This window comes from Alexandromys fortis, unplaced genomic scaffold (assembly GCF_014885135.2).
Source record: "Alexandromys fortis isolate MF-2015 unplaced genomic scaffold, M_Fortis_MF-2015_v1.1 scaffold_153, whole genome shotgun sequence".
NCBI classification, from domain to species: Eukaryota; Metazoa; Chordata; class Mammalia; order Rodentia; family Cricetidae; genus Alexandromys; species Alexandromys fortis.
The window spans coordinates 1,202,378-1,228,627 of NW_026068032.1; the positions used below are offsets into that span (position 1 = coordinate 1,202,378).

General features: G+C 46.8%; 1 protein-coding gene across 17 annotated transcripts in view; it reads left to right on the forward strand.

The window, feature by feature from the left end:
• The first annotated feature begins 835 nt into the window (after nt 1-835).
• Irag2 (inositol 1,4,5-triphosphate receptor associated 2) overlaps nt 836-26,250 on the forward strand; it is a 60,046-nt gene continuing 34,631 nt past the window's right edge. For 7 of the 17 annotated variants that reach the window (XM_050164686.1, XM_050164685.1, XM_050164697.1 and 4 more), the window contains exons 1-2: nt 11,750-12,207; nt 25,415-25,492. The gene's annotated coding sequence lies outside the window, so the exon portion shown is untranslated. Of the gene's footprint in view, nt 1,033-11,749; nt 12,208-14,607; nt 14,675-25,414; nt 25,493-26,250 lie in introns of those variants that run through there. The other 10 variants (XM_050164688.1, XM_050164694.1, XM_050164695.1 and 7 more) reach the window with 7 other exon arrangements.

The window sequence follows — 26,250 nt, forward strand, 5'->3', positions numbered from 1 at the left end:
GGGTTGCGCAGGTGAGCAGCCTCCCCCACAGATGTCGCCACCACGGAAGGCAGCAGCAGCAGCTTTAGTTGGCACCACAGTACTCACTGGAGAGAGGCTGACACGTCAGGCCTCCCTGAGCAGCTCTGTGTTTTCCTGCTAGACTCGGTGGCCCAGCAGAGGACAGTCGGTGCCATTGAGAGATGTGTATTTCTCTCCATACAGGCACCGTGTCTGGCTCACCGTTGGTGCTGAGGCGACAGTGGGGCGGGGGGGAGAGGGGGGGTCGAGCCTCTGTGAACCTGCACAGGCCACATTCCTTTTGCTCTCTTCCCCACCCATTGCTAGTTAACTCTAATAGGAGAGCCACCAAAGGGGCTGGGGAGATGGCTTGGAGGTTAAGAGCACTGGATGCTCTTCCAGAGGACAGGGGTTCAATTCCAGTGCATAGCTGTGTGTGACTCCAGTTTCAGTTCTGCAGGCGCCAGACACAGAGAGACGTACAGGCAAAATATACATAAAATAATACAGTAATTTTAAAAATATTCTAGGACCCTAGCTCTGGAAGGGCTATTTCTTACCAATACTGAGATGGTTGCAGCCCCCATATCCTGGACACAGTTCAAGACAGACAAAGCTGCAGGAAGCCACAGATCAAGGGATTTGACTGCGGTTTTATCTGTGGATAAAATGTTTGGGGATATGTTTTGTGAGAGGGAGAGAGGCAAGGGGGCGTTATCTATGTTTAGATGAGGCAGGAGTGTTAGCTGAGGAGGGTAAGGCATCCGTTCTGTGAAATAACCAACCACCAGTGAGCAAAGGAGATTTGAGAGCCTCCGGGAGGGACAGTCGATGGAGCCATGTCGTTCAGAGGACTTGGTGAGAATGGCCAGAGCTGAGAATCTGTGTGCTCAGCCCAGCTGCCTCTTTGCTCATGGCTGCTGGGGAACTGCAGGGATCGGGAAGACGTCGCTGCCTCCTGAGAACTAAGGGGTCGTGAGGGACCCAATCAAGGGACAGAAACGTCGTGTATCTATATAGTGACAGGAAGTGGTAAGTGATATGAAGATAAATTAAACATAATGGCAGAATGCCATGGCAGGTGACTTGAGTCTGGAAAGAACAGGCACAGGTGGTCTGTCTGTATGAACTGAGCGGGGAGCTGAGGGGAGCTGGGGGGAGCTGAGGGGAGCTGAAGGGAAATGGGGGGAGCTCAGGGGAAATGTGGGAGAGCAGAAGGGAGCTGAGGGGAACTGGGGGGAGCTCAGGGGAACTGAGAGGAGCTGGGGAGAGCAGAGGGGAACTGGGGGAGCTGAGGGAGCTGGGGGGAGCTGGGGGGAACTCAGGGGAACTAAGGGGAGCTGGGGAGAGCTGAGGGGAGCTGAGGGGAACTTGGGGAGAGCAGAGGACGATCAGGGCACATTCTCAGCAGAGGATATGGCTGCTGCAAAAAGTCTAAGAACTTAGCATGTTTGAGAAGCCACTGGCATTGTGGGGTCAGGTAATTAGGGGACCGCTGGTGAGTGGCAGGAGATGGGATCCTGGAAGGAATCTAGGAGGGAGTGAGGTCACATGTAGCTTTGCAGCCTGTGTTTTGGTTGGGGTTTATTCTGAGTGTTACGGGAAGTTGCTTATGACCAGATGTGATACCATTGCATTGTGAAGATCCTCTGGATGAAGGGCTGTCCCTAAGGAGCAAGAGGAGAAGTTTTGGGACCAGAGGAAAAAGTATTTAAACAACACATTGCCTTTTAGAGAGCCTCGTCTATCAATTTAATTAATTGGGATGCATTTTTGGGTAAATAAAATGAGAGATTCAGTGTATACAGCATAATAAGAGAAAGTAATTGTCTTAGAAGAGACATCATGGCCACAGCAACTCTTGTAAAGGAAAGCATTTTATTGGGGCTGGCTTACAGTTTCAAGGGTCTGGTCATTTGTCATGGTGGGAAGCATGGTGGCATGCAGGAAGACATGGTGCTGGAGAAGGAGCTGAGAGTCCTACATCTTGATGAGCAGATAGCAGAAGTAATCTGTGTGTCACACTGAGCGTAGCTTGAGCATAGGAGTCCTCAAAGTCCGCCCTCCACCGTGACACACTTCCTCCAACAAGTCCACACCTCTCAATAGTTCCACTCCTTATTGGGACCATTTTCTTTCAGGCCACTGAAGTAATACTTAACATTGTTTTTGTCTCAGTTACATATGAATATGTGTTGAAATATAAAATATTTACCAGATCATGGACCCAACATAAACGTTTATAGCGTCGAGTTGGAGGGACAGCATTGGGTTTGCTACAGAATCACCCCATTGTCTAGCAGAAGGTGGGGTACCCTGTGAGTGAGGACACAGCTGCGGGAGAGGGAGCAGGCATCCTCACCTGAGGAGCTTGCCCTGACAGCTGGATGGACAGAGAGGCAGGTACGGCTGGGTGCAGGCTCCAAACCATGGGTTAGCATCATGACAGGAAGAACGGCTGGGCTTAAAAACACAAACCCACAGCTGACATATGTGTATATTAACATACTAGTGGAATTCCTATGAGAGAAAAGTCTTCACAGATTGAACATCTGTTTCACATCTGTAATGGATGGTACCATGAACATCTGTTTCACATCTGTAATGGATGGTACCTTGTAAGTCTTCTTGAAGGTTGTTTCAAAGCCTTTTATGATTCATAAAATCTGTGAACATCATTGTCTTCTAGATGAAGACATATAAGTAATAGGAATGTTTGGTGCTATAAAATACGAGCTTCTGGTGGCTTTTAAAGTCCTTTCACTTTCTCTCAGAATATGATGAGGGTATTGAGGATATTTTTAAAATGTATATCTTAGGGAAAGCAAAATGATTATGCCTATTATCTCTTAGACAAAAGGGAGGCAGGAAGCTCATGAGTTCAAGGCTAGCTTAGGCTACAAGGGGGCCCCCGATCTCAAAAACTACAATCAAAGACAGTCAAGCAAACAACAGACCAAACCGTGTGAGCAAGACCGCAGTAGCAGCAGTGTCCTGGGACTCTTCCCCCAAGAAAATTTTGCCAACGATAATATGTGGACAAATGACCTCTCCGAAAAATTCAGACTCTGATTGAGACTCTCCCGTACACTGAGCTGTGACACCCTAGCAGCAACTCTCAACACCCATGCAGTGCCAGCTCTTAGCGCCTCGCTGAATTATCTCAGGTGTTTATCAGCCCAGTCCACCCAAGCTGAGGTGGCTGGCTGTCAGGAAGAGGTGGTGAGAGCTGTGAGGAGCTGGGGTACTCCAGATGCCTGGGGTGGGGGTTCACTTAGCACTAGCCTTCATGCAGCTGCGGCATCTTATCACCAACCCAGGAGAGGACAGCGATGAAGCGCCTCAAACCCGGCATGACCAACCATCTAATATCCCAACTTTCTGGGTAGCAAACAAGGGACTGGCTTCTGTTTCACCCACCTCTCAGAGTATTAGGGACCCAGAATGGTCTAGATCTACAGCAACTGCTAAGAAGATAAAGAGAAAAAGTAATGGGAATATGTGAGGTACCACAGAATCTGTCAGGAGTCAGCGTTTTCTCATGTCTGAAGGAGAAAGAAGTCAACATGGATACAGAGAAGCCAGCATCATGCAAAGGAAGACATTGGGGGATGGATTTACAAGGCATAGAAATGAAGTAACCAGAACAGCCAACCTTCTACTATGGAGATAAAAATAAAAGGAATCAAAGGCAAAGAAGCAACAGGGAAAGACAAGCTGAACAAAGAGCAAGTATAGACTCATCCAAACAAAATGGATGTGGGTGATTTACATCTCAGAGAATCTAATACAGACCCTTAATGTGAGGACAGCTCTGGTGAACAAAATGAGAACTGCCACAAAGAGGTGGACTTTAAGAAATGCCGAGCAGAAGCCCCGGGAATGAATACACTAGCTACACTGAAAATCCCACTGGAGGGCTTTAGCGCAGGTGAAACAAAACAGAAGGAAAAGCTAGTAAACCGAATACAGGTTATCAGAAATTACAGGATTATGGGATATTAACATGTAGAGTAGCATCTCTGTTTATGAAGTCCAGGAGGAAAGAAGAGAGACAGAGACAGAGCAAGAAATGGAGAGAGACAGAGACAGAGAAACTGAGCTATTGCTTCATAGATGAACAGAAAGAAATGTCCAGTTTCAAGATCCTCACCTAACTCCAAATAAGTCAAATCTGAGGAAATCCACATTGTAGTCCCATGGTCAGAAGAAGACAGAGTTGAAAGCAGCAACAGAAAAGCACACATAACATAAACGAGACACCGTGAGACTATTAGAAATTGCCCATCAGGACCCGTGCGTGGCACGTATTTAAAGTGTAAAAACACAAGGACACGGTGCTGTCAGGGCTACACACCAGACATGAAGGGGACAAGCAGCAGCCGAGGAGGCTGTCCCTGTCATCCTTGTAAGACAAAAAAAAATGTTGCTGAGCAGCGGTACAGAAACACGAGGAAGTGTGGAAGGCAAGGATGTTAATAAATACGTAGACGGCTCCAGAACAGTAGTGGGCAATAGTGGACAAGGTGGTAGGAAAATCACTTCATTCTAGTGTGAAGGACAAAAACCAAACACACTATAGACAGCCACAAAGCGTGTGAATAAATGATACAAATTATAACGTCAATAATACAAGGTGTGTGGAGAGAAGTAAAGGCGCATGATGAAGTATGACTGAAGTCATGCCAGCTTGAAAAGGGCTATTATAGCTGTTGTTTTAGACTGCACGGTGACTACAAAGAATAGATCTAGAGATACATGCAGAAGAGGTGGAGGAATACAGCACACAGACATGAAGAAATCCACAAGACTCGAAGAAAGGACAGTAAGAGGAAAGGAGCAGGAGGACTGCCAAGTGCATAGAAAACAAATGACAAATTGCAGTGGCCTTTTAAATATAAGTGGGTTAAATTCTATAATCAAAAGGCACATAGTGGGTTAGGGTACTTATTTATTTATTTTTTGCTTTTATTGACCTATATACTTTTCTCTGCTCCCCTCTCTCCCTCTCTCCTCCCCTTCTACCCTCTCCCATGGTCCTCATGCTCCAAATTTATTCAGGAGATCTTGTCTTTTTCTAATTCCCATGTAGATTAGATCCATGTATGTCTCTCTTAAAGTCCTCATTGTTGTCTAGGTTCTCTGGGGTTGTGGACTGTAGACTGGTTTTTCTGTGCCTTATGTCTAAAAGCTACTTATGAGTGAGCACATATGATATTTGTCTTTCTGGTTCTGGGTTACCTCATTCAATATGATGTTTTCTAGCTCCACCCATTTTCCTGCTAATTTCAAGATATCATTATTTTTCCCTGCTGTGTAGTACTCCATTGTGTAAATGTGCCACATTTTCCTTATCCATTCTTTTGTCAAGGGGCATTTAGGTTGTTTCCAGGTTCTGTCTATGACAAATAATGCTGCAGTGAACTTAGTTTAGCACATGTCCTTGTGGCATGATTGAGCATCCTTTGGGTATATACCCAACAGCGGTATTGCTGGGTCTTGAGGTAGGTTGTTTCCTAATTTTCTGAGAAATCACCACACTGACATCCAAAGGGGTTGTACCAGTTCACACTTCCACCAGAAATACAGGAGTGTTCCCTTTACCCCACATCCTTTCCAGCATAAGTTGTCATCAGTGTTTTTGATCTTGGGCATCCTTACAGTTGTAAGATGGAATCTCAGAGTTGTTTTGATTTTCATTTCTCTGATGGCTAAGGATGTTGAGCAATTCCTTAAGTGTCTTTCAGCCATTTTAGATTCCTTTGTTGAGCGTTCTCTGTTTAGGTCTGTACCACATCTTTTCATTTTGTTTTTCATTTTCATTTGTTCTTTTGATGACCAATTTCTTGAGTTCTTTGTATATTTTGGAGATCAGCTCTCTGTCCAATGTGGAGTTGGTGAAGATCTTTTCCCATTATGTAGGCTGCCATTTTGTCTTGTTGACCATGTCCTTTGCTTTACAGAAGCTTCTCAGTTTCAGGAGGTTCCATTTATTAATTGTTTCTCTCAGTGTCTGTGCTAGTGGGGTTATATTTAGGAAGTAGTCTCCTATGCCAATGTATTCAAGTGTCCTTCCGACTTTCTCTTCTATGAGATTCAGTGTGGTTTGTTTTATGTTGAGGTTTTTGATTCATTTGAAGTTTTGTGTGTGGTGACAGATATGAATCTATTTTCATTCTTTTACATGTTGGTATCCAGTTATGCCAGCACCATTTGTTGAATATGCTTTTTTTTCCATTTTATATTTTTGCTTCTTTATCAAAAATCAGGTGTTTGTAGGTGTGTGGATTGATACCCGGGTCTTTGAGCAACAAGATCTAACTATATGACGTCTGCAGGAGACTCATTTAGGCTTGAGGTCACGGTAAGGTTGCAGTGAAGGGATCAGCAAAGAACCCAGGTGATGCTGACAAGGTTTGACAAGCAAAAAAGAATGTCAAAAGTGTCAAGGGAGACAAGGGTGCTACATGACAGAAGTGTTAGTTCTCCAGGGTAATACACAAGCATGGATATCTGTGCACCTGACATCAGAGAACCAAGGTTAAGCAGACACTGGCAGAAGTGGGTGGAGGAGAGCTGTCAGCAAGGAAGCATCCCTCTGATAAGCAGCTGATGGGAAACGAGGGGGAGAGAGCCTGGTGTGGTGGTACAGGGAGCAGGGGGTGGTGATGTTGGAGCTTGGTGTGGTGATGATGCAGGGACCCTGGCATGGTGGTACAGGGACCCTGCCATGGCGATGCAGGGACCCTGGCGTGGTGATGCAGGGACCCTGGCGTGGCGATTCAGGGAGCCTGGCATAGTGATGCAGGGAGTCTTGCGTGGCGGTGCAGGGAGTCTGGCGTGGCCATGCCAGGAGCCTAGTGTGGGGATGCACATCTTTCATCTCAGCACTTGGGAAGCAGAGCTAGGTGGTTGGATCTCTTGTGCCTTTGAGGGCCAGCCTCGCCTACATAGAGAGTTGCAAGCTAGCCAGGGCTACATAGAGAGGCCCTGTCTGGAAATTATTAGGAAGAATAAATGAGAATAAGGTTGAACAAGGAAGTGAAAGACATATTCTTGAAAACTCTTAAAGATGACAAAGAAGGCATGGATAAATGGTTGTACTGTTATGTTCACGAATTAGAAAATGTGATGCTCTTAAAATGTCCATACTCATGAAGGTAATTTGTGGATTCATTACAATGCCTGTCAAATATTTCAATGGAGTTTTTATAGTAGTAAAGCATTTTCTAAAATTCTAAAATTTTAAATTTATTCCATGGCAGCCAGCTGAGTTGCTTCTGCATCTAAATTCCTGTGGAACCACGAAGAACCCTGACTAGCTGAAAGAAATCTTGAGAAAGAAAGATGGAGGAATTACTCTTCCTGATTTCAAAACCTGTTACAAAGCTGCAGAAATCACACACAGACTGTCACACACACACGCGCACACACGCACACACACACACACAGAGCTGAGCAGAGCACAGAGCCTAGAAACACGTCCACGAATACATGAGCAGCTCATCTCTGACACAGGTGTGGAGAATTCCCAGCAGGGGAAGGGCTTCCATGTTGGCAGCTGCTGCTGGAGAACCCGGGCATCCACAGGAAGGGCGGGTCATAATGGTTGTGTGCCTCACTCTGCCCAGCAGCTGACCCAAAGGACCAAGTAAAGACTTACATATAAGACCCAGAAGAAGGTAGGGCTGTTGTGGCAAGATTTCTTGGGTAAGACCCCAAAAGTCCAGGCAATGGAGATAAGTGAGAGAACCTCACACCCAGAATCTTCTGCAATAAAGGAAATAAAGTGAAGGTAAGCCGTGAGAACCTGAGTTCCATTCCGAGCACCCTGCTCACAACCACCGGTAGCTCCAGGTCCAGGCAATCTGGTGCCCTTCTGACTTGGGCTGCACAGCCAGGTGCACAACCCCCGCCCCCAGAAACATAATTAAAAGATAACCTTTCCTAAAATGGGAAAGAATGAGAAGACTTTTCTCCAGGGAAGACATACAGATGGTCCACAGCTGTGTGAAGGGGCCACATGACCAATCATCTAGGAGATTGTTTTGTCTTATGGATTTGGAATATCTATCCTGAAAAAAAAAAAAAACGTACAAAGGTTAAGGTAGAGAAATCAGAATTATCAACTGTTATTGGAGGGGGTGTGAAATGGGGCCACCATCCTCAAAAGTAATCAGTAGGCATCATAAGATGTACAAAGTAGAACTACCTTGTGACCCTGAGGTTGAGTGTATGCTATTGGCCCCAGAGTCTGGAACTGAGAGATTCCAGATCTGCACCCTCCCTTGTTCTGATGGCTAACTGTCGACGTGACAGAATTAGACTCAGTAGGAGCCTCTAGTTGTGACTGTGAGGTGTGACTGCAATGAGACGGAAAAACACATCCTAAATGCGAATGGTCCCTTATCCCAGGCTGGCGTCCTAGACCAATGAGAGGAGAAAGTGAGCTGAGCCCAGCCATCTCTCTGCTCTTGCGGTGGAGGTGGTAGGAGTGGTGGCCACCTCCGCCTCCTACCACGGCTTACTGTGGGCAAGGACTGTTCTCAGGTGTGAGCGCCAACCAGCCCTCCCCCCTCAGGCTGAGTTTTCACAGGAGTTTTGCCACAGCCACAAGAACAGCGACAGCAGTTTAGGGCCTCATAGCAAGCAAGATGCAGAAATGACCCAGATGGCTGCCACGGTGCAAGCGGGTGAAGACAGTGGCTAAGAAATGGAACGAGCCTAGTGGTCCATTCATAGATTGTTGAAATAAGAGCGGCGGGGCTGCGTCCCCAACACCCCAGCTTGGCTAGCTCACGCCCGAAATAACAACACACAAACTGTATTCATTCAAAGAACTGCTGGGCCCATGAACTCTAGCCCTTACAGGCTAATTCTCGCACCTGGACTAGCCCATTTCTAATAATGTGTGTAAGCACCCCAAGGTGCGCTTACCGGGAAGATTCTAGCCTACATCCATCTTCATCGCGTGTGCCTCAGAGAGCAGAGCTATCGCGTCTACCCGGGAGAGCTGAGCATGGCGTCTGTGATCCGGAGAGCAGAGACTCTCCGGGAGCAGAGCAGAGTCTGACCTCACTTCCTCTTCCGCCCAGAATTCTATTCTGTTTACTCCTCCCATCTATGTTCCAAGCCATGAGGCCAAGCAGCTGGTTTATTATAACTTAACCAATGAAATCAACAGATTGATATATGACACTCCCACATCAATAGATGAACTGATAAAATGTATCATAGGACAATATTGCTCAACCTTAAGGGAGCTCCACCATGTATGACAGTGTAGATGGTCCCAGAGGACATTAGACTAAGTAAGGCGTTGGTCATGGAGGACTGTGACTTCCAGACCCTCCTTACATGAAGTATCTGAAATAGTTAAAGCCTACAGAAGCAGAGAGCAGAAAAGCAGTGGCTGAGGGCTGAGGGGAAGAGGAAGTGAAGGGTTCTCAGCAGGTGTGAAGTGTCTCTCATACGTGACAAGGAGCTTCCTTCCTGTCACTGCTGCATGGCATCGTACCCGCGGCCAACAATACGCACACTGTATTTAACCATGCTCTCCACGCTGTGCCTTACAGTACTGTACACACTAACTATACCATCCACATAAATGCAGAGAATGTAGATCTCGGGCTGGAGACACAGCTCGCTGGCAGCATGCCAGCTTAGCTTGCATGCACAAGGCCCTGGTTTCAAGTTTACTTCCCAGTCCTGAATAAATCAGGTGTGTGCTGCGGACATGTAATCCCAGCTCTAGGGAGGGAGACACAGGAGGATCAGAAGTTCCCAGCTACATAGGGAATTGGAGACCGGGCTAAGAGGAGATCCTGTCTGACAAGAACGTTAGCTGTTTTAATAAGCACCGACGATCAATATTTAGGGGCGCAGATGTCAACATGACCCACTCACTGTTCTTGCTTCAGCGCCGTGGCTCCTGGCCATAAGTGACTGTGGGTGCCCATGTCTGCAACTCTGAGGAGTGCGTCTGTTTAGAGTGTGATGCCGAAAGCTCGTGTGGCCCTTCCTGCTTCTGATGTGATGAGGTGCTCTTTTTTAAAAAAAATTTATTGGGCTATATGTTTTTCTCCACTCCCCTCCATTCCTCTCCCTTCCCCTTCTGCCCGCTCCCATGTTTCTCCTGCTCTCGATTTTCTCAGGAGATCTTGTCTTTTTCTACTTCCTATGTAGATTATATCCATGTATGTCTCTCTTGGGGTCCTCATTGTTGTCTAGGTTCTCTGGGATTGTGAATTGTAGGCTGGTTTTTGTTTGTTTTATGCCTAAAAGCCACTTATGAATGAATACATATGATATTTGTCTTTCTGGATCTGGGTTACCTCACTCAATATGATGTTTTCTAGGTCCATCTATTTTCCTGCAAATTTCAAGATGTCATTTTTTTCCCGCTGTGTCATGCTCCATTGTTAAATGTACCACATCTTCTTTGTCCATTCTAAAATGGCTGAAAGACACTTAAGGAAATGCTCACCATCCTTAGCCATCAGAGAATTAAACAACTCTGAGATTCCATCTTACACCTGTAAGAATGGTCAAGATCAAAAACACTGATGACAGCTTATGCTGGAGAGATTGTGGGGAAAAGGGAACACTTCTGCATTGCTGGTGGGAATGCAAGCTGGCACAGCCCCTATGGATGTCAGTGTGGCGATTTCTCAGAAAATTAGAACACAACCTACCTCAGGACCCAGCAATACCACTTTTAAGTATATACCCAAAGGATGCTCAATCATGCCACAAGGACATGTGCTCCACTATGTTCATAGCAGCTTTGTTTGTCATAGCCAGAACCTGGAAACAACCTAAATGCCCCTTCGACCAAAGAATGAGGTGCTCAAAATGCAGGCACACGTGGGTTCTAACTGCACACCAACCTTGGAGATGCCAGCAAGGGGCCGGGGACTGATGCTGGCTTCTTCCTGCTTTGATCTCTTCCCCACACAGACCATCCTGGCAGGTTAATGTTTGTACTCGAGCCAAGCTGTCTCTGGTACCCACCGAATCGTCAGTGTACCACACAGCAGTCTCGCTGGCTAGGGGAGAATGGGTGCCGAGTGCAAGGTGGCACAGAGCGAGGAGTGCCAAGGGCACAGGGAGGAAGCCTGACTTCAAAGCATTCGCCGTGGGAATAGCCGGTGAGTTTCCAGCTGGGTTGGGGGCGGGACTTCCTGTACTGATGCTACCCGTGCTTCCTATGATTGACAGTCCAAAGGAGAATGATTAGGGTCTTGAAACAAACACTCTACCTCCACGCCCTCTCTCTCTGCACACGTCACCCAGCTCTCAAAGCAGAACAGCCTCCAAGTGAGCTGCAGGTGTTACCGGCTGAGCGCGTGGGAAGCTGGTCAGGCCCGAGTCAAATAGGAATCCACGTGTTTATCTGAGACAGCCCGAGTGAGGCCCGGGGTTACTCTATTTAAACGCCTGTGTTTTCCTCTGCTTTCGCTGTTCCCTGTGATCTCTAACGAAGTTTGAGCTCACCACACTTTCTCAAAGCCACACGCTTGATCGAAAAGCCACTGAAAGTTATGGTTCGGGTCTTGGGTGTCTCTGTCTCTTTCTCTCTCCTTTACTTTTTAAAGACTTGACTTCAGCCAGAAGCAACTAGAGGTTAAGCTGCTGCAAGATGCTGAGCACCAAGAGGAGGCTCCACCAAGACAGCTCAGGGCTGGGGGTGGGGGACACAGAGTCAGGGGTGTGGAGATCTTGGCAACATTAAACTCTGGGGAAACTGTGAAGTTAAAAAAAAAAAAAAAAAAGGAACTGTTCAGTTGTCCCAGGAGGCTGGCTGCAAGCCGTGAGTGGAGGAAGTGTGGGGTATAAAGAAGGCGGTGTCAGACAGCCCAGCGAAAGAGGGGAGTACAGAGAGCCATAACTTGCTTCTCAGGACTCTCTGGGGTGGAAGGAGCTGGGCGGGCTGTGCCCATGCAAACAGAATTGCAGAAGTGGAGCCCAGGCTTATCACTTCCCTGAGAAGAAAAGCACATTTCCAGTTAGCTTCCTGTGCCTGAGCGCAAGTGCCCGGTGCCCTCCTCGCTGCCCAAACCCAGACTGCCCCGAGCAGGTGGAGGACCAGGCTGCGGCCTGTGGAAGAGCCGAGTTCCTGTGGCATAAACTAGGGGAGTTCTGCGGAACCTGCGAACTGAAAGCACCCAGCGCCACACTCAAGAGCAGAAGACCGGGACCTGCCATGTAAGTAGCACGTTCCCCGCCAGTTCCTGTCGCCCAGGCCGGGGCAGGACCTCTGCCATTTTCCTGGAACCCAGCTGCTGGGTTACCCAGTGAACAGTTTAGGAAACCGCGCAAAGGGATCTCATAGATCTCTGCCTCCTGCTAGGAACATGATGGCAATGTTAGTCTCCCTTGGCTTTGCTGACTGCATCTATGGTTGTATTTCCTTTTAAAATGAAACAAAGCGGGGTTTAGCCCAGTGGCCGCACATTGGCCTTGTGTGCAAGAGCGTGAATTAATATTAAATACATGAAAATTGCCTTTAAACATATATGTGTATATATGTGGAACTATATGCACACTTTAGTCTTGGTTTTGTTTTGTTTCTGAGACAGGGTCTCACCACGCAGCCCTGACTTATCTAAAACTCTTTGTAGGCCTGGCTGGTTTCGAACTCACAGAGATCCATCAGCCTCTGGCCCCAGAGTACTGGGGTTAACGGCCATGCTCCACCGTGCCCAGATCCACTTTACTTTTTGATACTCGGGTATTTAGAATGCTTGGGTGTCAGCCAAGGGCATATGATAATTTACTAAAAGTCATGTAAGAAGACAATTGTCAAATTACAAATGTCAGGCTGTGTGTAAACCTGCTTTATTCTAGACATGTGGAACGGAAAATGGACGCTTCTTTATCTCCCCCCTCACAGATAGCTGCTTTTGTTCGCAAACTTTATTCTAGCACTACGGATCTTCCTTTTATAGAGCGTCCTTGTAGAGGAAGAGGCCGACCCTAGTGTAGAAGTGCTCTGTCTGGGATTGTTGTGGATTCCTGTGCCTTTCCCCCATTGGTCTGAGGCAGTGGCTGAGGAGTTGGAGGAATTGCCTCGTTTTAGAATAGCGATGTTGTGGTGGTATCTTATTGTTGCTGTCTTTTGCTTTCTGAACTCACTGGGTTTCAGTGTTTCCAAAAGCGCTAAAAACCGTATTTGAAGTCATGAAGGCTAAAGCTGTAATTGCTGGGGACTTTGAAGAAAGTCTTCTTGTGGTCAGGGCTGCTGTGTGGAGGTGTGAAAAGGCAGCTCAGCCCAGTTTGGTGTAAGTCATGTCTCTCTTGGACCCCATGCTCAGAGCACTAGCCCACTGGACACTTCTGTCTTGATGAAATCGATATGACAACCCCCAGCTTTATGAGCCCCCTCCTGCAATGGCTTCCTTGTAGTGTCTGTTCAGGAGAGTCGGCTGCTATAACTCACCCCAAAGTGGCCATGGTGGGCTCCCCACTGGTAACCATCCTTTAGCCCAGCCTGCAGGGACCGTTGGTCCGGATATCATTTGAGCTGTGCCCCTGGTTTGAGTGCACTTCTTCCCATGCCTGGATGACATGGGGACACTTCCTTCCTCCCCTGACCTGTGCTTAAGCGACCAGGATTCGTTAAACCCACAGGTATTTGTACTTCTCCTCTCCGGAGATGTGCAGCTGCGGGGGTTTCACTTACGGCCATTTCCTCATGTGAAGGTCTTTCTCAAAACCTCTTAAAATCAAACTTTGGGCAAAGAGGGAAGTTAGTTCACGTTTTCAAAATGTTCTGCACAGCAGGTAGACTTGGGACAACAACAAGGGAGGACGGTAGCCACACACACACACACACCCACACCCACCACTGCCACAGAGGACAGTAGCCACACACACACACACACCACTGCCACAGAGGACAGTAGCCACACACACACACACACACACACACACACATCCCCCCCACTGTCATAGAGGACAGTAGCCACACACACGCACCTCACACACATACACACCACTGCCTCAGAGGACAGTAGCCACACACACGCACCGCACACACATACACACCACTGCCTCAGAGGACAGTAGCCACACACACATCCCCCCCACCACCACCCATGCTGCTTGCGTTGTGAGTCAGATGCTTGAATTCTGAGTCGGAAAGAAAACTATTCAAATGTCCTCAGCTGTTCTGAAACTCTCCAGTTAGTTGAATAAATTAGCAAGTGTTCTCTGACCCATCTCAAACTCATCTGCCAGCTGTGGGAAGCTGGGGTTGGTTTTTCCAAACGTTCAGACCAGCGATGACGAATGTGCACGAAGTAAAATTAGGAAGTCCTTGATAACATTTGCTGCGGCATCAGGCTGCCTGGCACATGAAGTGATTAAGGGCGCGCTGGACTCCAAGGGAGGAACCTTAGAGCTGTTAGCTGGCTCTGGTGGTGGCATATATATTTTCTTTTTAAATTATATTTATCTTTGTGGCCATCTGCATGTTTTCTTTCTTCTTTGATTATATATAAGTATCTTGTATTGATAGGCAATATTGGTTATCTTTTTCTTTGTTGTTGTTTGTTTCTTATTTATTTTGTGTGTATTAGAATTTTTCCGCATGCGTATCTGAGCCCCATTTGTGCGTCTGTCACCTGAGGAGACCAGAAGAGGGTACTGGATCCCCTGGGACTGGATTTACGTATGTTTAGTTATGGTTGTGTGTCATGTGGGTGCTGGGAATCAAACCCTGGTCCTCTGGAAGAGCAGCTAGTGAGGTTCACGTCGCCATGGCTATACTGGATTATCAACAGGTAGCTTGAAAAGGACATGTAAAGACATTCTTAGATGGAGGACACACATTCAGCTCGTACAGGGCTTCTTATCTATAGGAAGCGCAGACTAGAGCTAATCTGGGCTTGCATGCTGCCTCTTGACCACAAGAAGATTGCCCGTAGGAACCGAAAAGTCCTGTGTTGCGGGGAGAGCCTGAAAAGGGCAATCTCATTCATGAACAGTGTCTGTGTGTGGATGCCACAGATTGGAAAGGCTTCCCTCACTGTCTTGTGTGCCACACCAACTCCAGTGTCGTCTGTGTGACATGACATATGTCATTATGCTGGACGGGAGCTACGTGTCCTATGGGACTAGGCTTCCTGGAGGTCAATGGCAGATGGCCCGGTATTAGCCACCGCTGAGGCATAGATGGGTTTCTTGATTAGCTGGCTATGTGGGATATGGGCTTTGCACAATCTCATAATAATGATAGTCTGTATATATACAAGACAAGGATCATTCTCTTTAGAAACAGCTCTGGGATAGGGAGGAAGCACAGTATGGGAATGTATAAGACTACAGCAGAACCTTTGTCATACACAGGGTGTATGATAAGCAAGGGAATAAATGGGTTAATATTAATGGACAAAGACTGTTATATTATACTATAAACTTTATGGATAGGCTTGCTAGATCCCAACCCCCATGATGTCTGCTGCATAAGAAGGTACTAAAAGTATATTTCAGCAGGTGCAGAGAACTGATTAGGCATATTTGGTCACTAGATGAAATAAAGGGTTAGGAAGAGGAAGGGCCATGATAGCGATAATGAGACAGAAACTTTCTATTCATAAGATGTAACCTCTTGTCTGAGGTTTACATTCTCAAGGACAAGATTTCCTCTTCTAAGGATGCTTTATATTTAACACCTGTCCCTGATAATATGCTTTTCTTAAATATCGCTGATGTGACTAAAAGAAGCTTTCATACTGTGCCAACCAATGATACATGACCTTCTGATTTGTTCTTTGTTTGAATACTATATAATGAAAACATGAATTCAGTAAAATCGCAGCAGATTCCAACCACTATCTTTTTTTTTTTTTTTTGTGAAAGCATGCACTTGCCAATATAATTTGGACATGTCAAGCTTGGTTTGGCTTGGTCGTGGTATGCTACGTATTTTCTTTTCCCTTTATTGATTGGCACCCTCTTCCCTTCATGTCCCCTGAACCCACGCTCCTGCAGATATTTGAAAGGCGAAAGTTAATTTCAAAAGCCAGGAGTGCTGATGTTTCATGTCATCCCACCAAAAGCTTTTCATTGCTGTCCCCTGAAATGCCACAGGGTCTTTGATTTAGGTTCCTGAGGTAGAGAGCTGGGAGAGGGAGGTAATATGGGAAAGAAGGGAGTTTTCCCAGATCGGACTTATCCCGTGACACTCTGGTCCTCGGGATGGCCCTGGCTGGAAGGTTTGATGACTGCCATTTGCTCACAGATGATCTTCAGTGGAAACAGCAGCAACAGCTAGTCTCTAAATCCTCCAGCTAGACTTTTGGCAGACTCGGGGCCACACTACTGCTTAGTAAACTTTGAAGAAGTGTTTAAGTGGTAAAAGTACAGTATGGCTGGAGGCTGAGCGTCACCAGGAGACTTACATTGGAGAGGCCAGGATCCTGGCTGACTTTGGGACGTTTTTCAGACAGCCTTCCAAGCTCCAAACAGACAGTCAGATGCTCAGCAAAGCCAACTCTGCCTCTCGGCCCTTATACCCAGCCTTAGCCTGCAGGGGGCATTTGCATTTCGCCTAACCAGATTGCCCTCACCCCACAAAAAATGCCCTTTCCAGTGTTCCCCGGGGCTGTGAGTTGAGGAGAGCATGTTCCCACTTATAGAGTCCCCAGATTCCAGGCCAATTCTTTCGGGTTTCAAAGAGATAAAATCAAAACCGTTGGCTAACTTTGGCGATGAAGAGGGGGTGCCCAGTCTCCTGACCCTTCGTTTCTGTCCAACCACTCTCTTGTGTGTTGTGTCTGTCTGTCATTCGCCGAACTTGTGCCTTCCTGTTACCAGGACCCTGCTTCTCCCACGGTCTGGGTGGCTCCCCTGAGCCGGTCCGTGGCACTCGTGGGAAACTGTTCTTGATGTTTTTTCATGTGGAGAGGGGTGTACCTGAGGACAGATGTTGGAAGACAGTTTCATGTACTGAGACTAAAGGAATAGCAGCTGAAGGACGAGGAGTCCAGGCAACTGAGACATACATCCAGATAAAAGGCCCTGGGAATTAAGTGTGGGGTCCATGCCTGTATTCCCAGTGCATGGCGTGGAGTCAAGACTAGCCTGGGCTACATAGCAGAACCCTGTCTCAAAACTAAACAAACAAAAGAGGCAAATGGTTGGGATGACGGTGAGACAGGAAACAAAGCCAAAGAAGGCTTGCTCAGCAGTTCTGATGGGGTAGAGGGCCAAGCTTCCCCAAATGCAGATACAGAGGTGGGATAGCTCAGGATATAAAAGCTCTTGCCACCAAGCCTACAACCTGAGTCTGAATCCCAGAACTAAGACAGTAGGAGAAAAAAACCCAATCCCCACAGGATGCCCTCTGACCTCCATATGCATGCTATAGTATGTGCCCATGCATGTGTGTGCTTGCGTGTGCAAACACACACACACACAATAAATAAATGTGAAGAATAGTACAGATATAGATGAGCTAATGCAGATGATGTGGGATGTGGCTTAAGGGCCCAGGGCTGACATTTGCAAGAGCAGCTGACAAAGCTAGACAAGTCACCTGATCGCTAGGAGCCAGTGTCGTGTCCCTATCCTGTCCTCCCCCTCCCCCCCTCCCCCCGCCCTGGGAATGCTACCCGAGAACTGTAAGGAGCAGAGCACATGTACCTCGGCAGCTAGGCTTGGTGTGTGCATTCTGCTGGAGCAGGCTTCCGGAATATCCCGGCCCTCCTCTGAAACTGGTGTGTGAGGAATGGCCTGCTCTCAGATGGGAAGCGAGGGATGCCTGCTCTCAGATGGGAAGCGAGGGATGCCTGCTCTCAGATGGGAAGCGAGGGATGCCTGCTCTCAGATGGGAAGCTCCTCTCGTCCCAGTTCATCTTTAAACAGGATCCGGGCTGGAAGAGTAGGACTGTGACCTTCAGCAGAAAAGGCCCAGATTCGGTATCTGCAAAGCAGGTGGCAGGAGCCTTTTCAACTCCTTCAACGTCCCTGCACCTGGGTAGTCCTCCCAGCCTCACAGAGCTCTGGAGTGGGGACAGAATCTGTGTTTGCCTTCACAGCCCAGTGATCCAGCTCCCCTGCCTCTCCCCCCGGCCCCCCCCACCACCACCCTTCCTCCACAAACGACCAGTACTGTTGTCTTTCGGTGGCTCCAGCATTTCTGCGGTTGCTTTTGTGCCTTTCTGGCACCCTTGGGCCTTCTGAAGGGAACGCCTGGTGGCCCATGTGCTCTCCCAGGCTACCAACAACTGCAGAGTCCTCTGAGTATCCTCGTGACAGTGGTGCACACATTTCCAAGTGCTTTCTTCCTAACATGTGGATCACATAAACCTTGCATTATTTTCTTTCTATTATTTATTAGATTCATTGCTATTTTATTACTTATTATTTGTATGCGTGTGTATGTACACATGAGTGCAGATGTCCTTGAAGGCATGGAGGAGGGTCCTCCTGGAGCTGAAGTCACAGGTAGTTAAGAGACTCCTGACATGTGTGCTGGGAACCCAATTCAGACCTTCTGCAAGAGGAGAAAGCACTTGCAGTTGTCGAAACATTAATTATTGTTGTCGTTATTGTTATTATTATATTTTTCTTTTATTTCTGAAATCATAATTACGTCATTTCCTCCTTCCCTTCCCCATCTCCAAACCAGCAGTTTTCAACCTGTGGGTCTTGACCCCCTTTCACAGGATTTGCCTAAGACCACCTGAAATACAAGAAATTTACATTACAATTCATAACAGTAGCAAGATTACAGTTATGAAATAGTAACGAAGATAATTCCATGATTGGGACCCCCACACTGTGAGGAACTGTGTTTAAAGGTTTGCAGCGTTGGGAAAGTTGAGAACCACTGCCCTAACCGCTCCCATGTGCCAACCGCCACTTCCCTCTTTCTCATTCATTGTTGTTGTTGTTGTTGGTGGTGGTGGGGTGTGTGTGTGTGTGTGTGTGTGTGTGTGTGTGAATTCAGTCACTCTCAGAGTCCAGAAGGCAGAACCGGATCCCTTTGAACCACTACAATTGCAGGTGGTTGTGTACAATTGATATAGATGCATCGAACCAAGCTCAGGTCTTAGAGCAAACACACTGTACTCTATATATGGGAGTTATTTTCACTTATGTGATTTGGTCTTCCTCCTCCTCCTCCTCTTCTTCCTCTTCCCCCTTCTCCTCCTCCTCCTCCTCCTCCTCCTCCTCCTCGCCTCACCTTTGCTCTGGCAGTCATAGAACTCACGTAGACCCCTATAGCCTTGAACTCACAGACTGCCGGCCTCTACTCCTGAGTGCTGGGATCAAAGGTGTGTGCCATCAAGCCCAGCTCTCATTCACGTGAATTTTTTAATTCTCCTTCATGCAAAGTCATAAAAGTCATTCAGGCCTTAAATGTACAGATCAGCCAATTAGAAAATGCACATGAAAACATTGAATTTTTGCCAGAAAGTTCCTCTAGCTGCCTACCTCTTGCCACACCACAGTCAGTCAGCAGCCGTGGAGCCACCAAGACAGCTGTGCTGGGCTGGAACCAAGGGAAGTCGGAGGTGTCCTCCTCCTGTGTCTGTCGTCCATCTCTCCCCAGGTTTAAGATTTGTCTGAGTTGTGTTTACGGATAACATTATTTGAGTTGCTGGGCTGCCTTTGTCTCTATGAATATCCCACACATTGATTCTGTCTCTTATTAGAAATCGATATTTACCATTTTTAGTTGTGGATAAAGTCACTGTGAAGGATTGTGCACAGGGCTTGTGGAAACATGCTCACCATAAATACTTAAGAGTAGAATTACTGTCATAACTTAGTCTGAGCTCTAACTTTTAAAAGGTCTACCAAGAGGCTGGAGAGGTGGCACAGACGTTAAGAGCACTTATTGCTTTTTCAGAGAACCAAGTTTGGTTTCCACACCCACTTGGTAGTTCACAACCATCTGTAACTCCAGCTCCAGGGACCCTGACACCCTCTGGACGAGTAAGGTACTGCACTCATATGGTGCACATACATACAGGGAAACAAAACACTCATACAGGTACAATAAACATGATAAATGCATTCCACTCTGTTGAGCATTTCAGACACCTCCAGTGCTGAATGGGGGTCTGAGCCCCCTAACTCCAGTCTTTGTAGTTTGGGCACTACTGATGTCATTGGTCTTAATTTGTCTTTGTAGATTACTATAATGTTGAGTGCTTTCCTCGTGTTCTGACTGGTTATTCTTTCCTCTTTTGAAGAGTTTATTTATTTATTAATAGATACACAAGTCATTAGATGAATAACTTCTGCAGTACGAATTCTAATTGTTCTTAATAAAAATCCAGAATCAGATATTAGGGGGCGAAAGCTGAGAGACCAGAGAAGCAGCACAGTCAGTCACTAGAGAGACCTTTTACCTCTACCAATGCTCAGACTGCATCTCCAGGCTGCACGGAACTCCCGTCTCCTCCTGCCTTATATGCCTCTCTCTGCCCAGCTATATCCCTTCCTGTCTCCACCTTCTTAGTGCTGGGGTTAAAGGCGTATGACTCCCATGTGTTGGTTCCCGACTGCCCAGACCCAAATTAACCACACAGAAATTATATTAATTAAATCACTGTGTGACCCATTAGCTCTAGCTTCTTGTCATAAACAAAATATCACTTCAAGCTTCCAAGCTCATTGATTTTGATTTAAAATTTTAATTAATTACTTATTTGTGGTACTGGGAATTGAACCCTTGTTGGTTTCACGGGTGTTGGTGTGAAGGCCGTGGGGCAAACACTCCCTCTGTGCTGCTCCCAGCCCACTGCCCCCAAGCCTGGAGCCTCCACAGAGACACATGCCCAGCCCAACCCTGATTCATATGGTTTTAGTTTACATGTGTGCTCACACGCATGAACACAGCATGCCTGTGGAGGTCAGGAGACAATTTTGGGGAGTCAGTCCTCTCAGCACCAAACGTGCACAGAAATACCTACGCTCCCTGAGACGTCTCACCAGCCCCCCAACTCTTATTTTTTAATACCCAGAACATGAAGTTGGTTTTTTTTTTTTCAGTACTGTGTTGTGAAGATGTTCATTGCAGGTGTGTGGCATCATTGATACTGAACACTGCAGTTCTGAGAATGAGGGTAGGCTTTTGATTTTCAGTCCCCAATTACAAATACAGCCTCAGCCCAAATGTCACTGTCCTGTCTTTAGAAAGCTACTTAGGTCAGCTTCCCTCCCTGCAGGGAACCTGAGACACCTGGCCACATCTTGCACCACAGCTGGCAGCAGCAGGAGCAGTGGCCTTGTTTGCCTTGGTTCTTCTCGAAGCTTAAATGTCCCGGACTTTGCAGCCCCCCCCCCCCCCCCCGTAGAAGGATGCAAAGTTGAATGCAAACAGGGGGGCCATCGTCTGGCTTTGTTTTGTCATATGGAAAATATGGAAATCACCGCTACTCGTTGTGAGAGCCATCTGTGGAAGTGAGTTTGCAGCTTGAATGCTTCGCTGTAGATAGGCTGTATAAATGATATCACTCTGCTCACATCCGGTGCTCAGCACGTACTGGGCCGGTAGTGCGGAGGGAATGCTGGGTTTGTATGCTGGAGCTGTGCAGCCTTGAGAAACCCTATGGGAACTTCTGGAAGCATTGGCTGGCCACTGTTTTTAAACTGGGAGGAGGTGTCTGTGTCTCCCGACAGTGAGCATGGTTTCACAAAGCTAAGAGGTCTCCAGGACACAGGCTCACACACCTCAACCTAGCACTGGGGGGCTGAAGCTCTCAGAGTGTCTTCAGTGTGAGGCCATGCTGAGCCCTACAGTGCTCAGGCCAGGCAAGACCCTGCACCCACCACAAACAAAAAAAGAGTTCTGGGCTAGAGACGGTTCCGTTGGCGAAGTGCTTGCTCTGTTTTCTATTTTCTTTTTTTTTTTTAAGTTTGCCTTGTTTTTTTTTTTTGTTGTTGTTGTTGTTTTTTGTTTTTTTTTTTTTTAGATTTATTTAATTATGTATACAGTATTCTTCTGTCTGCATGTATGCCTGCAGGCCAGAAGAGAGCACCAGATCTCATTACAGATGGTTGTGAGCCACCATGTGGTTGCTGGGAATTGAACTCAGGACCTTTGGAAGAGCAGGCAATGCTCTTAACCACTGAGCCATCTCTCCAGCCCCTTCTATTTTCTTTTTAAATGTTTAAAAATTATTTGTGTGTGTGTAACATACACATTTGTGTGCACACAAGGGCCAGAGTACTTGTGTGGAGGTCAGAAGGCAGCTATCTGGAGTTGGTTCTCTGCTTTCCCCTTTATGAGGTTCCGGGGATTGCATGCAGACAGCTAGGCTCCACGGTAAGTGATCTTACCTACTGAGCAATCTTCCCAGCAGTTTTTCTGTTTGCGACTGGATAATTTAATAGTCACTTCTGAATGCCGTGTGCTTGAGCCTATAAGATTAGATTTAAATGCCCGCAAGTGTCAGAGGCTAGTTGTTCTAGCCGGCTCTCCCGTCTGACCTGAGTATTTAACTTAGAATCCATTCTCAGAAGTCTGAGCTCCCTCTACCTGCCTTCGAGGATCCCAAAGTATAGCCATGAAAGGGTTTCCAAGCAATGACAGGACTAGCGGGAAGGAGGTGTAAACATGGTCAGACCGAGCTGGCTGCAAAGTCTTCATTACAGTGTTGCGTCACACTGAGACCAGCTCGCTGAAGGACTGCTCCGCGGCTTGCCGCCTTCTCAAGCCAAGACAAAAACCAAAATCCCCACTGATCGGTGCTTATTTGTGGTGGCAAAGATGGCTAATTCAGAGAGCTTCTGAGGCTAACTTAGCAGAATACAAGGAGAGCACTCATGTTAGCAAGTAGCTCGGGACAGTTTCTGGACAGAGGAAGCATCTCATTGGTGGCTTTGCCCAACTATGTCTGTTAACAGAGAGCAGGCTTTTCATGTTAGGACCCTCCTCTCTGATAGGACCAGCATCCTCCAATCAATGATCACAAGCTGAAATTCTGAGTACTTTCCAACACGTTTTATTTATGTGTGTGTGTGTGTGTGTGTAGATGCATACAAGTGTGTATTCAGATATGTGTATGCATGCATGTGTATATGTGGACAAGTGTGCATATGTGTATGTGTGTATGTTTGTGTGCATGCATTTGTATGTGTGTGTGAGAGAGATGTCTTCCTCATTTTTTTTTCCACCTTATTGTTTGAAACAAGTCTCACGTTGAACCAGGAGCTCCCTGTTTGGCCAGACAAGCACTCCAGCAAGTCCACCACGCCCACGTGTGCTAGGACTGCATGTGTGCCACCACACCCACCACCCACATTTTCACATGGATGCTGAGCTCAGGTCCTCATGCCAGAGAGGCCAGTACTTTGCTGGTGGAGCCGCCTCTCCAGCCTTGAATAGACTGTCGGGCTATTTTCCTCTTTTTCTCATACGTGTTAAACTCCCAAACTGTTCATTTCTTAAAATGTTTATTAATTTTTAAATTAAAAAAATGGTCCTGTGTGTATGAGTGTTTTGCTCACAGGTGTGTATGTGCACCACGCATGTGCATTGTACCTGAGGACTTTAGAAGAGGGCACTGGGTTCCTTAGAGCTGGAGTTACAGTTGTGAGTTGTTGTGTAAGTGCTAGAGACTGAACCCAGGTCCTCTGGAAGATAACTGGGCATACTTCACCAGTGAGTTCAAGGTTCACTCACTCATTCCTGTGTTTCTAAATGCTTGGATCCCTCAGAACAGGAATTAAAGGGGTTTATGGGATGTCCAGCTTTTCACGTGGCCGCTGGGATCCGAACTCCAGTCCTTCTGCTTGCCCAGCAAGCGGCCTTAGCTGCTAATCCCTCGCTCAACTCTCCCTTCAGAAGACCCTAAAGTAGAATGTTTCTTTCCATCAGGAGCTTGGGGAATCTCCTCTTTAGTTCATAAATGAAGAGTCTAAGGGAAGAGCAAGAAGGGCAGAAGAGAGAAAGGGTGATGTTTATACAAAGCTCTTTCAGGACACACGATATAAATATAAACAAGATATAGACACCTTCGGGCAAATAAAGTCCCATAAATTAGGGCAAGCACATAAAGTGCCCCCAAAGGAAGTCAGGCTTGAAGGTTCCCATACCCAGAGAAGTGTGGGCAGGTGTGGTGCGCACACCACTGGTCCCAGCTCTGGAGGACCAGGAATCCAAGGCTGGTTTAACCCTCCCAAGAACAATGGCACTTTTAGCATTAGTGATGGTTGGCAGGGGCCAAACTCTTGAACAAAGGCCACAGTTTTCTGACTATATATGTTTCAACTTTTTAGAAACTGACATTTATATGTGTGTGTATATATATATATATATGCATGCACATGGAGGGGACAACCTGTGGGAGTCAGTTCTCTCCTCCCACCTTGTAGGTTCCAGGGCTCCAAGTCACCAGTCTTGACAGCAAGTGCCTTTGCCCTGCGTCCATCTCAGCAGCTCCCTAAAGATTAACAGATGCCATTGTGGCCTCTGTGCATCTCTACAGATGTCTTTGTTTTTAACATAAGGGTTTCAGTGTCAAGACATTCAGTTCCTGTTCAAGTGTGGATTTTACTTCTAGATTAAATAATGAGGAGAATGCAATGAGAGGTTTATAGTTATATGATATGGGATCCCCTCTGTATGCTGTGTAGTAAGGAGCAGCGGGACTTCCCACCACCCAGCTAGCTTTACCCGAAATAATTACACAGAAGCTATATTCTTTTGAACACTGCCTGGCCCATTAGTTCCAGCCTCTTATTGGCTAACTCTCACATCCCGACTAACCCATTTTTAATAATCTGTGTAGCCCCACGAGGTGTGGCTTACCAGGAAAGATCTTAACCTGCATCTGTGTAGGGTGGGAGCATCATGGCGACTGCCTGACTTGGCTTCTTTCTCCCAGCATTCTGTTCTGTTTATTCCACCCACCTAAGGGCTGGCCTATCAAAGACCAAGGCAGTTTCTTTATTAATTAACCAATGAAAGCAACACCTACATCAATGCTGTGAATACCATTGGTTAGTAAAGGACTGCTTTGAGCCTATAGCAGAGCAGGGCAGAACAGAGGTAGGCAGGGAAAACTAAACTGAATGCTGGGAGAAAGAAGGAGGAGTCAGAGAGAAGTCATGCAGCCTGGCCAGAGACAGATACCAGAACCTAGCCAGTAGGCCACGAGCCTCATGATGGGTTAAATTAAGATGTAAGAGTTAACCAGAAATATGCTTAAGCTATTGGCCAAACAGTATTGCAAATAATATAGTTTCTATGTGATTATTTCTGGAGTCTGGGTAACTGGGAAACAAAGAAGCGATCTTCAACAGTTATAAATGTGTTCCCTTAAAGACTAGTGATGGAAATGGGCCAGCCACTTTAGGCTGTGGGCATGCTCTAAGGCCTGGTGTGTCTTCTGCTTCTGATTGTATTATATTCTGACTTTCAATATACTCCACCATTGTCTCTCAACAGGACTTTTTAGACGAGGAGTCTCCTCACTATGGTCCCCTGTCCTGCACAGAAAGACATCAGCTTCTACCAGGGAAACTGGTAAGCGTGAATTTTTTTTTAATTACTTAGGTAACAACTGTAATTCAGCTATTAAATCAAAATAAAAATGTAGCTCAAATTAGGTGGTGGTTGCACCTCTGTAATCCCAGCATCCAGGAAATAGAAGCAGGCTAATCTCTGTGAATCCGGGGACAGCCTGGTTTATATAGTGCATTCTAGTCAGCTGGGGATACAAAAACATCCTATGCAGAAAAGGAAGAAGAAAGATGGAGGCTGGAGAGATGGCTCAGGGGTTAAGAGCATGGGCTGTTTTTCCAGAGGGTTTGAGTCTCAATACCCACCTGGCAGTTCACAACCACCTATAACTCCATTTCTAAGGGATCCAACACCCTCTTCTGGCCTCCTCAGATACTTCAGGCAAAATACCCATATACAGAAATAATTATAATAATTTAAAAACCATTCAGTGTGTATGAACGAGCTTGGAAATCTATGTATGTGGCTTATCTACAAAAGATTACCAGACAGGCAATGGATCCCTTCCTCTTTTTTCTTCTTAGTTATACCATGTGGTCTAAGAGGCAGCAATACGGCGGCCTCTTGATTACAGAACCATGAGGCATTGTGTAGCTGGGCTTGCCCCTCACTCCCACCCACTTCCTCAAAGCCTAGTTTCTGTCTCAGCGGGAGCTGTGGGGACTGGGTGGCATTTGAGCATGCCATTCAACTCCAGCGCTGGGTGTTCTCTCCGGCTCTGCCTGTGAGTGCTTGGGACTGAACCCCTGGGGCCTCACACA